The following is a 13322-nucleotide window of genomic DNA, read 5'->3' on the forward strand; positions in this document are numbered from 1 at the left end:
TAGGAGGGCGTATGAGTTTTCTACTGCTGCATAAAAGATTACCATAAACGTAGTAGTTAAGACCACCACACATTTATTATTTCACCATTTCTGTGGGTCAGGAGTCTGGGCACAGCTGAGCTGGGTCGTCTGCTCAGGGCCTCACAACGCTGAAATCAGAGTGTTTTCTGGGGCACGTCCTTTTCTAGAATTCGAGGTTTCCTCCAGGCTCAAAGGGTTGTTGGCAGAATTCAGTTTCTTGCATTTGTAGGACTGAGGCCTGTGGCTCCTCTAGGCCACCGGCAGCTCCATGCCAGGGGGCCCTCTTGATAGGCAGTTCATTTCACAGCTTCTTTAAGGCCAGATGGAGATTTTCTCTTTCCAGTCAACAAGATGGAGGCTCATATAAAGTCACATAATCATGGGAGTGAAATTTTGAGATATAACCTGAGAAATCTAGATTTTTAGGCAAAATTGGACCCACAGTCTCATTTGGCATTAGTGGCCCCTTTGGACAGAGAAGAGGACGGAGTCCCTGCCTTTCACTGGTGCGTCATATGTACTGCTAACCAGCCTGCTTCAATTGTATACTGCACCCAGCAGTCTGTTATGGGCATGCAAGTTTGTGAACCTGGAGTGAATTCTTGAAAGAACTGAAGGAGTGTATGATTCCAGGAAGTGGAATAAGGATGCTGTGATTGAAAAAGAGGGTACAACTGAGGCAAAGATGGTCCCTTTCTTTCCCATTTGTCTAATTAGAACTTAAATGAAGGTGGGATTGGACAGACCTGGGTTTCATTCCCGACTCTGCCACTCACATGTGTGGACTTGAGCCTATAATTTAATTTCTCTGAGCCTCAGTTTCTTCACCTTGGAAGGCTGCCCTCCCTCAGAGTTTCTGATCCAAGTAGCCCTGGTGAAATCTGCAGTTTTGACAACTGTGACTCTTAATGGTCAGATGAGTTTGGATAACACTCCACTGGCTGATGTGTCTGTCCACAGCTGGACATTGGCCAGCCACTCCAGGCTCAGGAAATGAGACTGAGCTCTTGGGGGAAAGGCATTGACTACTGAGGCTCATCTAAACAGGCTAGGATTCAGGAAAACATTTCAGTTCCAAAAGAAATATTCTCAGGGAGAGAATGTTGAAAGTTGAGCATCTGAGAAACTGAATCAGAAAACCAACCGTATAGGCTGGGCTAGCATTGCAGGATAGGGGAGAGTGTAGTTCATGAGGGGCCCAATTTCAAAAAAATCTTCTATTTCTAGTCAAAAGCAAATCAAGTGCCTATATTGTCTTGGTTTAAAAATGCAAGATTATAATTTTTCCCTGGGAACAAAATCCTTTAGTCTCTGAATCACAAACTCTGGTATACATTTTCCTAACCAAGGGGACTTTCTAAGAACTTAGAGCCTCACTATAGCCACAACTTGTATTTAATCATTTTACAATCATATTTGAAAATGTAAGAGAATTTCAAGTACTCTAATACAAATGCTGACTATTTTGTGGTTAAAAAAACATGAGATTTAATTAAATTGTGTACTTTTACGTTGTGCAGTCTATTGTATGTCCACCATTCCTCAGTGAAGCTGTAAAAACTGAATGGCACGTGGCACAGAAGGGCGTGTGCCTTGGGAAGCCCTGTTGGGGTAAGTCTTTACTTCCCCTGTAAGGACAGTTACTGAAACATATTTTGGTCAATTAATTCACTTTTTTTCGGGTCCTAAATCTTTTTAACACAACATTGGTTTGGTTTAATAACCCAAGAAGGCCTTTAAATATTTCATAACTGATAGTCCTGATGAAAACTTAACTCGTACCAAAGTTATTTTTTATTTATGGGCTGCTGGGGCATCCACAGTGCTCCGTGAAGCACAGGAGAGACAAGTTGATGCTCTGGGCCTTCCTTGAATGCTTGGCATTTAGATCACAGTGATGGGTAGGAGCATGAGTGGCTTTTTGAGTTACGTGAAATGATAGCTTCCTGTGAGAAGTGACATGCTGGGCTGCGTGGGGAAGATGATTCTACAGGGTATGGTCAGTAGACTTGGCATTTGAGATCAGGTTTTCAGATGAGATGATCGGCATTTAGGGGGCAGAAGGAGTGGGGAGGATATAAAGGGAAGCAGAAGGCATTTATAATGGGAGCAACAGCACGACTGTGGCACCAAGGGGCTATATCTGTTGCATATGTGGGTAAGTGAAAGACTAGACGTGAGGGCATATTTTGGGGAAGAGAATTAAATGGGGCGGTGTAGTGGGGTGGGCCGAGATTATAAAGGATCTGGAGCTGCAGGCCCTGGAATTTAAGCAAATGAAAATAGAAAGTTTTCTATTGAAGGTTTTTGAGTGGAGAAATACCATGATAGTGATTTTTTTAAAAAAATTGAGGTGGGATGCACATAACATACAATTAATCATTGCAAAGTGTACAATTTAGTAACATTTAGATCACCCAAAATGTTGTACAACCACCACCTCTATCTAGTTCCAAAACATTTTCATCACCACAAAAGAAAACCCTGTACCCAATAAGTAGTCACTCCCTCATTCTTCTCTCCCCACCAGCCTCTGGCAAGCATCAACCTGTGTTGTTGCTATGGATATACCTAGCCTGGACATTTCATACAATATGTGACCTTTTGTGTCTGGTTTCTTTCACTTAGCATAATGTTTTAAAGGTTTATCCACATTTGTAGCTTGTATCAGTATTTCATTCCTTTTTAAAAAAAATTAATTTATTTCTCCTCACCCCCTTGTTGTTTTTCACTTGCTGTGTCTGTTCATCTTCCTTGTTTCTTTTTTTTAATACATAGTTTTTAAAAAAATATTTATTTATTTATTCATTTTTGTTTCTCTCCCCCTCCCCCCCCCACCCCCTGTCCCAGTTGTCTGTTCTCTGTGTCCATTTGCTGCGTGTTCTTCTTTTGTCTGCTTCTGCTGTTGTCAGTGGCATGGGAATCTGTGTCTCTTTTTGTTGCGTCATCTTGCTGTGTCAGCTCTCCGTGTGTGTGTCTCCATTCTTGGGCAGGCTGCACTTTCTTTTGCGCTGGGCAGCTCTCCTTCCGGGGTGAACTCCTTGTGTGTGGGGCTTCCCTATGCGCGGGACACCCCTGTGCGGCACGGCACTCCTTGAGCGCATCAGCACTGTGCATGGGCCAGCTCCACACAGGTCAAGGAGGCCCGGGGTTTGAACTGTAGACTTCCCATGTGGTAGATGGACGCCCTATCCACTGGGCCAAGTCTGCTTCCCTTCCTTGTTTCTTTAGGAGATACCAAGAGCTGAATGCAGGACCTCTGATGTGGGAGGGAGGTGCCTAATCATTTGAGTCACCTCCACTCTCTGCTTTGTTGTGTCTCTCATTATCTTTTTTCCTTCCCGCATCTCTTGTTGCATCATTTTGTTGCATCAGCTTGTTGTACCTGCCTGTTGCGTCAGCTTGCTGTCTTCTTTAGGAGGCACTGGGAACCTCTGCTCCCTCCTTTGTTGTGATTCTCATTATGTTTTATCTTCTTGTGCCTCTTGTTGTGTCTGCTTGCTATGCCTGCCCATTTCACCAGCTCACTGTCTTCTTTAAGAGGCACCAGGATCCAAATCATCAACCTCCCGTGTGGTAGGTGGGAGCTCAGTCACCTGAACCACATTTGCTTCCCACTTTGTTCCTTTTTATGCCTGAATAATATTCCATGACATGGATATACCACATTTTGTTTATCTGTTCATCAGTTGATGGATACTTGTGTTGTTTCCAGTTTGGACTATTATGAACAGTGCTGCTGCTATGAACGTTGGTGTAGAAATATCTGTTTGAGTTTCTGCTTTCAATTCTCTGGGAGAATTTACCTAAGAGTAAAACTGCTGGGTCACATGTTAACTCTATTTTTAACTTTTTGGGGAGCCACCAAACTGTCTTCCACAATAGCTACACCATTTTATATTCCCACCAGCAATATACCAGGGTTTCTATTGCTCTGTATCCTCTCTAGCACTTGTTATTTTTCTTCTTTTTGATTTTAGCCATCCTAGTAGGTACAAAGTAGTATCTCATTGGGGTTTATTAATGTTTTATTGAGTGTTTACCATACACAAGAGCTCTTACATACATTGACTTTTAGCAACCCTATGACTTAAACACTATTTTCATAGTCACATTTTATACATGAGGAAATGGGGCACAGAGATATAACTAGACCAAACTCATACAGCTTGTAAAGTGGCCAAGGTAGGATTTGAACCCAGATTCTTTTTTTTTATTATTTATTTCTCTCCCCTTCCCCCTCCCACCCCCCTGCCCCAGTTGTCTGCTCTCTATTTTGCCGTGTGTTCTTCTTTGTCTGCTTCTGTTGTTGTCAGTGGCATGGGAATCTGTGTTTCTTTTTTTGCAATCATATTGTTGTGTCAGCTCTCTGTGTGTGCAGCACCATTCCTGGGCAGGCTGAACTTTCTTTTGCACTGGGTGGCTCTCCTTACGGGGCACACTCCTTGTGCATGGGGCTCCCCCACATGGGGACACCCCTGTGTGGCAGGGCACTCCTTGCGTGCATCAGCACTGCTCATGGGCCAGCTCCACACGGGTCAAGGAGGCCCAGGGTTTGAACCGCGGACCTTCCACATGGTAGACAGATACCCTAACCACTGGGCCAAGTCCGCTACCCTAAACCCAGATTCTTTGTTTCCAGAGTAAATGTACCTAATTGCCAGGTCGTCTAGTACCTCTCAACAGGGTAAGTGGTTAAGGAAAGTTAATCTGGTGGTGATGCAGAGTTGATTGTAAGAAAAATAGCCTGATGATGGGGCTTCCAGTTAGGAGAGTAGGGCAATCATTCTTGGCATGCCAGAAACCATTCTCATCTTTGCCTCCTTTGTCTTGATTACTCCCTGTATTAGTCAGTTGAAGGGGTGCTAATGCAAAATACCAGAAATCTGTTAGCTTTTATAAAGGGTATTTATTTGGGGTAGAAACTCACAGTTAACAGTTCATAAAGCAAAAGTTACTTCCCTCACCAAAGTCTATTACCATGTGTTGGGGCAAGATGGCTGCTGACATCTGCCAAGAGTTCAGGCTTCTTGGGTTCCTCTCTTCCCGGGGCTCATTTCTCTCAGGCTCAGCTCCCTTTTCTCCACAAGGTCACCTCTAGACTATGAGGCTCTCTAGGCTTTGCCTCTCTCTACAAGAGACTATCAGGGACCGGCTCTGTCTTTCTCCCTGAAGCTTTGATTCTCTCTGGGCTCAGCTGCTCTGCTCCCCTGTGTGCTTACTTCCCAGCTTCCTCCTCAAAACTCCAGTGTCAAAACTCCAACTAACTCTTCTCTGCCATGTGGTTTTATCTGTCTTACTGACATGACCCAATCAAAACCCTAATCATAATTTATTCATGCCCAGATACAGACCAGTTTGCAAACAGAATCCAATATCTATTTTTGGAATTCATAAACCATATCAAACTATTACACTCCCCACTTCTGGTCACTCACCATATCCAGAGATTTTGCCCTATGCTGATTCCAGGTTCTGTCATTTTCTGCCTCCTACTTTGCTTCTCTCCAATCTGCAGGCAGAAGATCTTTGTCAAGAGCAAATCTGATCATGTTGTTGCCTTGATTAAACCCTCCACGTAAAAGCCAAACTCATAGATTTCAAGGTCCTTCACGAACTGCTCTTGTTTTCCTTGTCAGCCTCACTTCTAGGCACCTGAATCCTTCCACTCCATTCTCTTAACCAGGGATTTTTGATCTGGCTACATGTGAGAATCACATGATGGCTGGGTTCCTCCTCTGAAGTCAGAGCCTTGGGGAGCAGGGGCACGGTATAAGATGCTTTTGAAAACTACCCCCTGCTGATTTTACTATACAGTCAGGGTTGAGTGCCACAGACTCTACTCTTTTGAGGGACCTGCTCTTTTTCAGTCTGGGCTTTTTTGCCTATGCTATTCTTTCTGTCTGGGGCACCTATTCACTCACTGTTTCACCTGGATAATTCCTACTCAGTCTTCAGATTTTTTTTTTAAAGATTTCTTATTTGTTTATTTTATTTCCCCTCTCCCCTCTCCTCCTCCTTCCCTCTCCCCCAACCCCCCACCCCGGGTATTTTTGCTGCCTGTATCTATTTGCTGTGTGATCTTCTGTTTCTATTTCTCTTTTTGGTTGTCTTATTTTTTCTCCTCTAGGATTCACTGGGTCCTGGACACCTCTGATGTAGAGAGAGGTTCCCTGTTAGCTGTGCCACCTCAGTTTCTGATCTCTGCTGTGCTTCACCTTGACTCTCCCCTTTGTCTCTCTTTTGTTGGGTCATCATCTTGTTGCTTGACTCACTTGCACGGGCACTGGCTCACCACATGGGCACTCTTGCTGTGTTGGCATTCTGCTCACCACACGGGCACTGACTTGCTACATGGGTACTGGCTTACCACACGGGTACTGGCTCACTGTGCAGGCATGCTTTCTCTTCTTCTTTTACACCAGGAGACCCCAGGGATCGAACCCGGGTCCTCCCATATGGTAGGCAGAAGGCCGATCACTTGAGCCACATCTGTTCCCTTCAGATATTCTTTATCACCATTCCTCCAACACCTTCAAGGGTGCACATAGTAGACTCTCAGTAAGTATTTGTTGAATCATTGAGTGAACCTGCTTTAGATATTGTGGTTGGCTGAATAATAGCTCCTCAAAAAGATCAATGTCCTAATCCCTGGAATCTGTGGTTTTACAGAGATGATCAAATTAAGGATTTTGAGATGGGGATATTATCCTGGATTATTTACGTGAGCCCAGTGTAATCACAAGGGTCCCTTATAAAAGGGAGGCTGTAGAGTTGAGTGAGAGAGAAGCTGTAGGAATAGAAGCAGAAGTCAGAGAGGAGAGAAGATACTATGCTGCTGGCTTTGAAGATGGTGGAAGGGGGCCACTGGTCAAGGAACAGAGATGGCCTCTAGAAACTGAAAAAGCACGGAAACATTCTGCTCTAGGGCCTCCAGAGGGTGTGCATCCCTGCCAACATCTTGATTTTGGCCCAGTGAAATATTTTTCAGACTTCTGACCTCCATCACTATAAGATAATACATTTGTGTTTTAAGTGACTAAGTTTGTAGTAATTTGTTACAGCAGCAATAGAGAACTAATATAAATATCATTTCCAAGCAGCTTTTCCTGACACTTCTTCCCTAGTCAGCCAAAGGGTGCTGATGCAAAGTACCAGAAGTCTGTTGGCATTTATATAGAGTATTTATTTGGGGTAGACGTTTACAGTCACATGGCCATAAGTTACTTCCCTCACCAAAGTCTGTTGCCACATGTTGGAACAAGATGGCTGTTGGTCTCTGTGAGGGTTCGGCCTTCCTCTTCCTCCTAAGGCTCCTGTAGTTCCAGCTCCTTCCATTCTCAGCTATAGGCTGGCATAAGGTTTGTTTCTCTCCCTGAGGCTTGTTTCTTTCCAGGCTTTCTCAGCTGTTCAGGTCTCTGGTCTCTTAAGCTGCAAACTATCAGGTAAATGGCTTGTCTCTCTCCCCAGGGTTCCAGTGTCCAAAACTAAACTCTCTGTGTTCTCCTTCTCTGTATTTACTTCCCTGTCTTTCACTGAGCATCTGTTTATATAGTCCACAGCTGTAGGGGAGCTGTAGGTGGGGACTCAAACGGAGTTGCCCTAATTATGTGGTCAAATGAAAGCCCTAATCTTGATTTAATGAAGTAAAAGTGAAAACTCTGAGTATAATAGAATCTAATACACCCAGAGGAACAGACCAGTCTACAAACACAGTCCAGTATCTGTTTTTGGAATTCATAAACAATGGCAACCTGCCACACTAGGAGTAGGATAAGTGCTTCTCCTGCTCATTCCTACACAATCCTATGACTCAATTTCCTTGTATATAAAATAAGTAGCTACCTCATTGGGTTCACTTGAGGATTAAATGAATTAATATATAAAAAGTGCTTAAAAAATGCCCTTCATATAGTAAGTGCCTAGTAAACATTAGCTGTTATTTTTGCCCCTCTCCCCTCCATCATAGCCCACTTATACCACTGAATTTGCTGAAGAAAGTCAGAGAGGGAATGGAGATTGAGGGATGGCTGTGACTACTAGAGGGATGTTTAATTTAATTTAATTAATTAATTTTGAAAAAAGATTTATTTATTTATTTATCTCCCCTTTCACCCCACCCCGGTTGTCTGTTCTCTGTGTCTGTTTGCTGCGTCTTCTTTGTCCACTTCTGTTGTTGTCAGCGGCACGGGAATCTGTGTTTCTTTTTGTTGTGTCATCTTGTTGTGTCAGCTCTCCATGTGTGCGGCGCCATTCCTGGGCAGGCTGAACTTTCTTTTGCGCAGGGCGACCCTCCTTATGGGGCGCACTCCTTGCGCGTGGGGCTCCCCTACGCGGGGGACACCCCTGCGTGGCAGGGCACTCCTTGCGCGCATCAGCACTGCGCATGGGCCAGCTCCACATGGGTCAAGGAGGCCCCGGGTTTGAACCGCGGACCTCCCATGTGGTAGACGGACGCCCTATCCACTGGTAACCACTGGCCAAGTCCGCTTCCCCGGGATGTTTAATTTTAATACTGCCTCTCAACTGTAGGCCAGAGGTCAAGAAACCCAGAAAAAAAGCATCTACTTTTACATTCCAGGGCCTCAGCAATCTTTCCTCCTAGAACCTGTCCAACAAATATTTTCCCTCTTAGTCCTGCCCTTTGAACAGTCTGTTCCAGGCCTTAATCCTGCATATCTCCCTTGGCTCTTTACCCAGAAGCCTGAGTACTGGCCATGATTACTGGCAGCTTTAGCTCCAGGAATCCTAGCCCCATGGTCCTGAGCCCCTCTGTTACCTTGGGAGGGAAATTCAGAAAATGTCAAACAAAAAGGAGAGGGGTGTTTAAAAAATGAGGTGATGGTTTCAAGCTGATAACTCAGAATGATTGAGAGAGGAAAGCTTGAGGGGGTGGGAGGGCAGTAGCTGTGATAGGGGCTCTGGAGTCAGTGAGACCTTAGTTTGCTGGCTGTGCAATCTCCTGCACACAACCCAGTTGCCCCAAGCCTCAGTTTATTCTCCAGCAAGTGGGGCTGTTGTGAGTGTTGTGAGTATCAAAGGAAAAGTGACCTGCCTGGCACTTAGTATGATGCTGAATCGGAAGAAAGCACCCTATAAATGTCAGTTGTTATTACTTGGAGTTAATGGGAAATAATAAAAGAGAGGTAGAGCAATTTTCAAACTTATTGGTCTCAGGAGGGCTCCCTTACACTCTTGAATATTATTAAGGATCCCAAAAAGCTTTTTTAAAAATAGGTGGTAACTAGTGATATTTACAACATTTGCCAGTTTAAGATTATTTATGAATTCCAAAAAGAGATTATATTTGTAAACTGGTCTGTTCCTCTGGGTGTGATACCCTTTGATTGTATTAGAGTCAGCTGAGATGCCTTTGATTAAATTATGTTAATATAGGGCTTTGAGTTGACCACATAATTAAGGAGATTCTGTTTGAGTCCCTGCCCCCTTTGTGGGCTATATAAATGGACTCTCAGTCAGGGATAGTCACAGAAGTAGATACACAGAGGAAGAGATAGTTCCATAGACATGGCACAGGCCCTGGGAAGAGAGAGGAGCCATTTGCCTGAAAGTTTACAGCTGACCTTGTGAAGAGACCAGAGCAGCTGAGCCCTGAAAGAAATGAGCTCTGGGAAGAGAGATGAGTCCTATGTCAGCCTGCAGCTGAGATAGAAAGAAGCTGAACCCACAGTGCCCTAGGAGGGAAGAGGAAGGTTGAACCATCTTGCTTCAACATGTGGCAACAAAGTTTGGTAAGGAGGTAACCTTGAGTTGGACTCTTCAGGACCTTGTAACTGTAAGCTTCTACCCCAAATAAATACCCTTTATAAAAGCCAACAGATTTCTGGTACTTTGCATTAGCACCCCTTTTGGCTGACTAATACATAACGTTAGAGACTAAAACAGAAATACAAGAAAGTGTTTATTATGTAAAAAATAATAAATCCATTGTATGTTAACATATTTTTATGAAAAATTATTTTTCCAAAACAATAATTTAGTGAGAATAACGGCATTGTTTTGCATTTTTGGAAGTTTCTTAATGACTGTCTAAATAGAATACAGTCTGTTGCCCTGTCATAGGTCTCTGGAAAACTCCACTGTAAACTTGTGAGAGAATGAGAGTGGAAAAAAGCCAAATAACATCTTTTTATTATTAAAATGATTTTGATCTCAGTGACTGCCTGAAGGGATCTCAAGAATCCCCCAGGGGTACCCAGACTACACTTTGAGAACCACTGACCTTTAAGATCATTTTGGAAAAAACATTTTCAAATTATGTATAAAGATCATGCCAAAAAATGAGATTATATATTGCCTCCATCACTCATACGAAAATAAAGAGTGCCAAGGATGTGAAAGATCAGGAACTCTCATACTGTGCTAGTAGGAGTATAACTCATTCAACTGCTTTATTGGACATTATCAAATTTCTCTTCAAAGTTAAAAATACTATTATTCTTGTGACAGTTTGAAGCTTTTGTGAATCCCAGAAAACACCATGTTCTTGAAGCTAACCTGTTCCTGTGGGGGTGGGACCCTTGATTAGATTACTTCAGTGAGGCATGACCCAGGGTGGGTTTTGGGCCTCTTGCTCGAGTCTTTTATAAACATTCAGTGACACACAGAGATAGAGAGCTGCCATTTTATACCCTGCCATGTGAGAGAGGACTCTGGGATCACCTACAGCCACAGAAGAGAAACCCTGAGAAGCTGGGAGAGAGGCCAGAGGATGGAATCAGTGGAGCTGCAGAAGCTGAAGAGACAAGGCCAGGGGAGAGATGAGCCATATGCCTGACTGCCCACAGCTAAGCCCGGACGAGAAGGCCAGCCCGGACGAGAAGGCCAGCCCGGACGAGAAGGCCAGCCCAGAGAAGGTAGAGAGAAGGTATTTTGCCTTGCCAGCGGGCAAGAGTCAGAATCGCTAGCAGCTAACCTTTGGTGAAGCATCATCTCTCATGATGCCTTAGACATTTTTACAGCCTCAGAATTATAATTTTTTTTTTTCCCACCTTTTGGGAGGCAAGGAACCCAGGTTTTAGGTGTGGGCTCGCGGTGGCTTGAAATGTGGTCGAACATTCCACATTCGGCTCCGGTCTATTCTTTGTTACCCAGAGGGCCGCTCAGGGGCTCGCTCCAGGTGTAAAGATGGGTAGCAGACGCCTGTGGGAGCCTCCCCAAGAACAATGAGCTGCTAGTTCGGTCCTCTGGCCTCCATGTGAAAACCTGACAGGGTGTGAGGTGACGCAATGCTCTTCACTATGGGCCCTCCCAATCTTGGCCTGAGAGCCCCACTAGAACTATAAGCTTTCAAAGTAATAAAATCCTATTATAAAAGTTGGCCCAGGGGAGTGATGTAGCTCAAGGGGTTGAGCACCTGCTTCCCACATACAAAGTCCTGGGTTCAATCCCCAGTACCTCCTAAAAAAAAAGGTCAGCCCATTTCTGCTGCTATTAGCAAACTAAGACAATGCACCTCAAGAGAATCAAGAAATAAACTATATATTCACCAAGCAGACTACTACAGTGGTTAGATGAATTAACTAGAGCCATGTAAACATGAATATAAGAAAATGTTGAGCAAAAACTATGAGTTAGAGATACAAATCCAGTGTACCAATTACAGAAAACTTGAAAATAAGCAAAACAAAACTGTGTGTAATTTGTCAACACATACATAGGTAACAAAAGCATAAAATCATGCCTGGGGATGAGTGACACAAATGAAATGAAATATCAATTCAGGACAACAGTTACCCTGGAAGAAAGAGGGTGGGTACTGAAATCACAGAGAGATTTTTAGAGGCTTGAACGATATCCCTAATACTTCATTTATTTATTTTTAAAATCTGAGTTAAAACTAAAGTTCTGTTTAAGTATTTAATTATTTTGCACAAAAAGGACATATGGCAAGAAAACAAGGCAATTACAATAAAAAAATTAAAACTCTGCAAAAAGCCTGCAGACAATGAACCCAATTTCTTTACTCATATTGGCAGTCCAGACAAGGTCCAAACATGAGCAGCTGGGTTCCAAATACTCATTTGTATTTGATTGGTGATTACTGAAGACTTTCCCCCAGAAACTGTTAAGTGCATTGCCTAAGGTGTAGCCCAGGCTTTTCTTTCTAGCCTGTAGAAACCTGTAAACTTCATAAGCTGACAAATGGGAAGAGTTGAGCAGCATTGGAAAAGTACTTCCCTGGGAAAGTTTGTTCTGATTTGGAGAGTCAGGAACATTCTCAGTCTCCCCTTCACCCCTACCTCTGCAGTTCTGGTCTGACTGTCCTTTCCAGCCAGGTATTGGGAGAGGGGATTGGCACATTTTTTAACAAATCAGCATTTGGGACGATGATCTGGAATAGAATCTCCATCTGGCCGGACAGTCTGAGGTGTGCATGTGGAGGGGAGGGGTGGTGGTAGAGGTGGATGGTCTGAGGCCACAGGTAGGGGCAAACCTGTCAGCATGAGTCTCTGAGTAGGAACAGTTCTTGATTGTTTCTGCTAAGATTTCTTTTACTTTCTCTTTTACTGTCACAACTGATTGTTTCTGACCTGAGTTAGCGCTTCTGTTCCATTGAGGGAAAAGACCACAGTCTCACAGAGCCATCCACGGCCTGCCACCTCCTAGACACTCAGCTGCTAGTGACTCCAGAATTTATTTGCAAGCGGGGTTTAGGAGTGCTGATTTGGTTGGAAAGAAGAAAATACAATTATATACTGTTTTACTCAAGATGAAGAAAACATCAGTTGTCCTTCTTAAATATGGCTGGAGCTAGTGGATAGGTGGAGATAGAGTCTAAAATTCCTCCCAGTTCCCCGACTCATCTCCATAATAGTTAATTCTCCTTCTCCCCCTCCACCTTCCTCCCCTTTTTCTCAGTGTCTGGCATGAACACTCGGGGAATTTAGGGCTTTTGCTGCCAGCCTCAGTGGGAAAAAGGCAAGGACTAAAAGTAAAAAGCCAAAGGAAAGTTAACAATTTCAAGAATTCTTTGAGAGTCTCCAATATGTGTTGTTCCTGACATTCACTGGAATGTGCGTTAAAAATACATTTTAATTATGTTTAAAAACTTTAATAATAATAACAACACATACTCATCATTCTGACCCAACTCTTCTCATTTTAGGACTTTCCTTTTCAGTCCTTATGACATAACATGCTGGAAGCAATATACCAAAAATGGGTTAGCTTTTGTAATGGGAATTTATTAGGTTAAAAGCTTACAGTTCTGAGGCTATGAAAATGTCCAAATTAAGGCATCATCAGATATGCTGTCTCAGCTCACTATATGATGGTAG

This window comes from Dasypus novemcinctus, chromosome 7, assembly GCF_030445035.2.
Source record: "Dasypus novemcinctus isolate mDasNov1 chromosome 7, mDasNov1.1.hap2, whole genome shotgun sequence".
Lineage (NCBI taxonomy): Eukaryota > Metazoa > Chordata > Mammalia > Cingulata > Dasypodidae > Dasypus > Dasypus novemcinctus.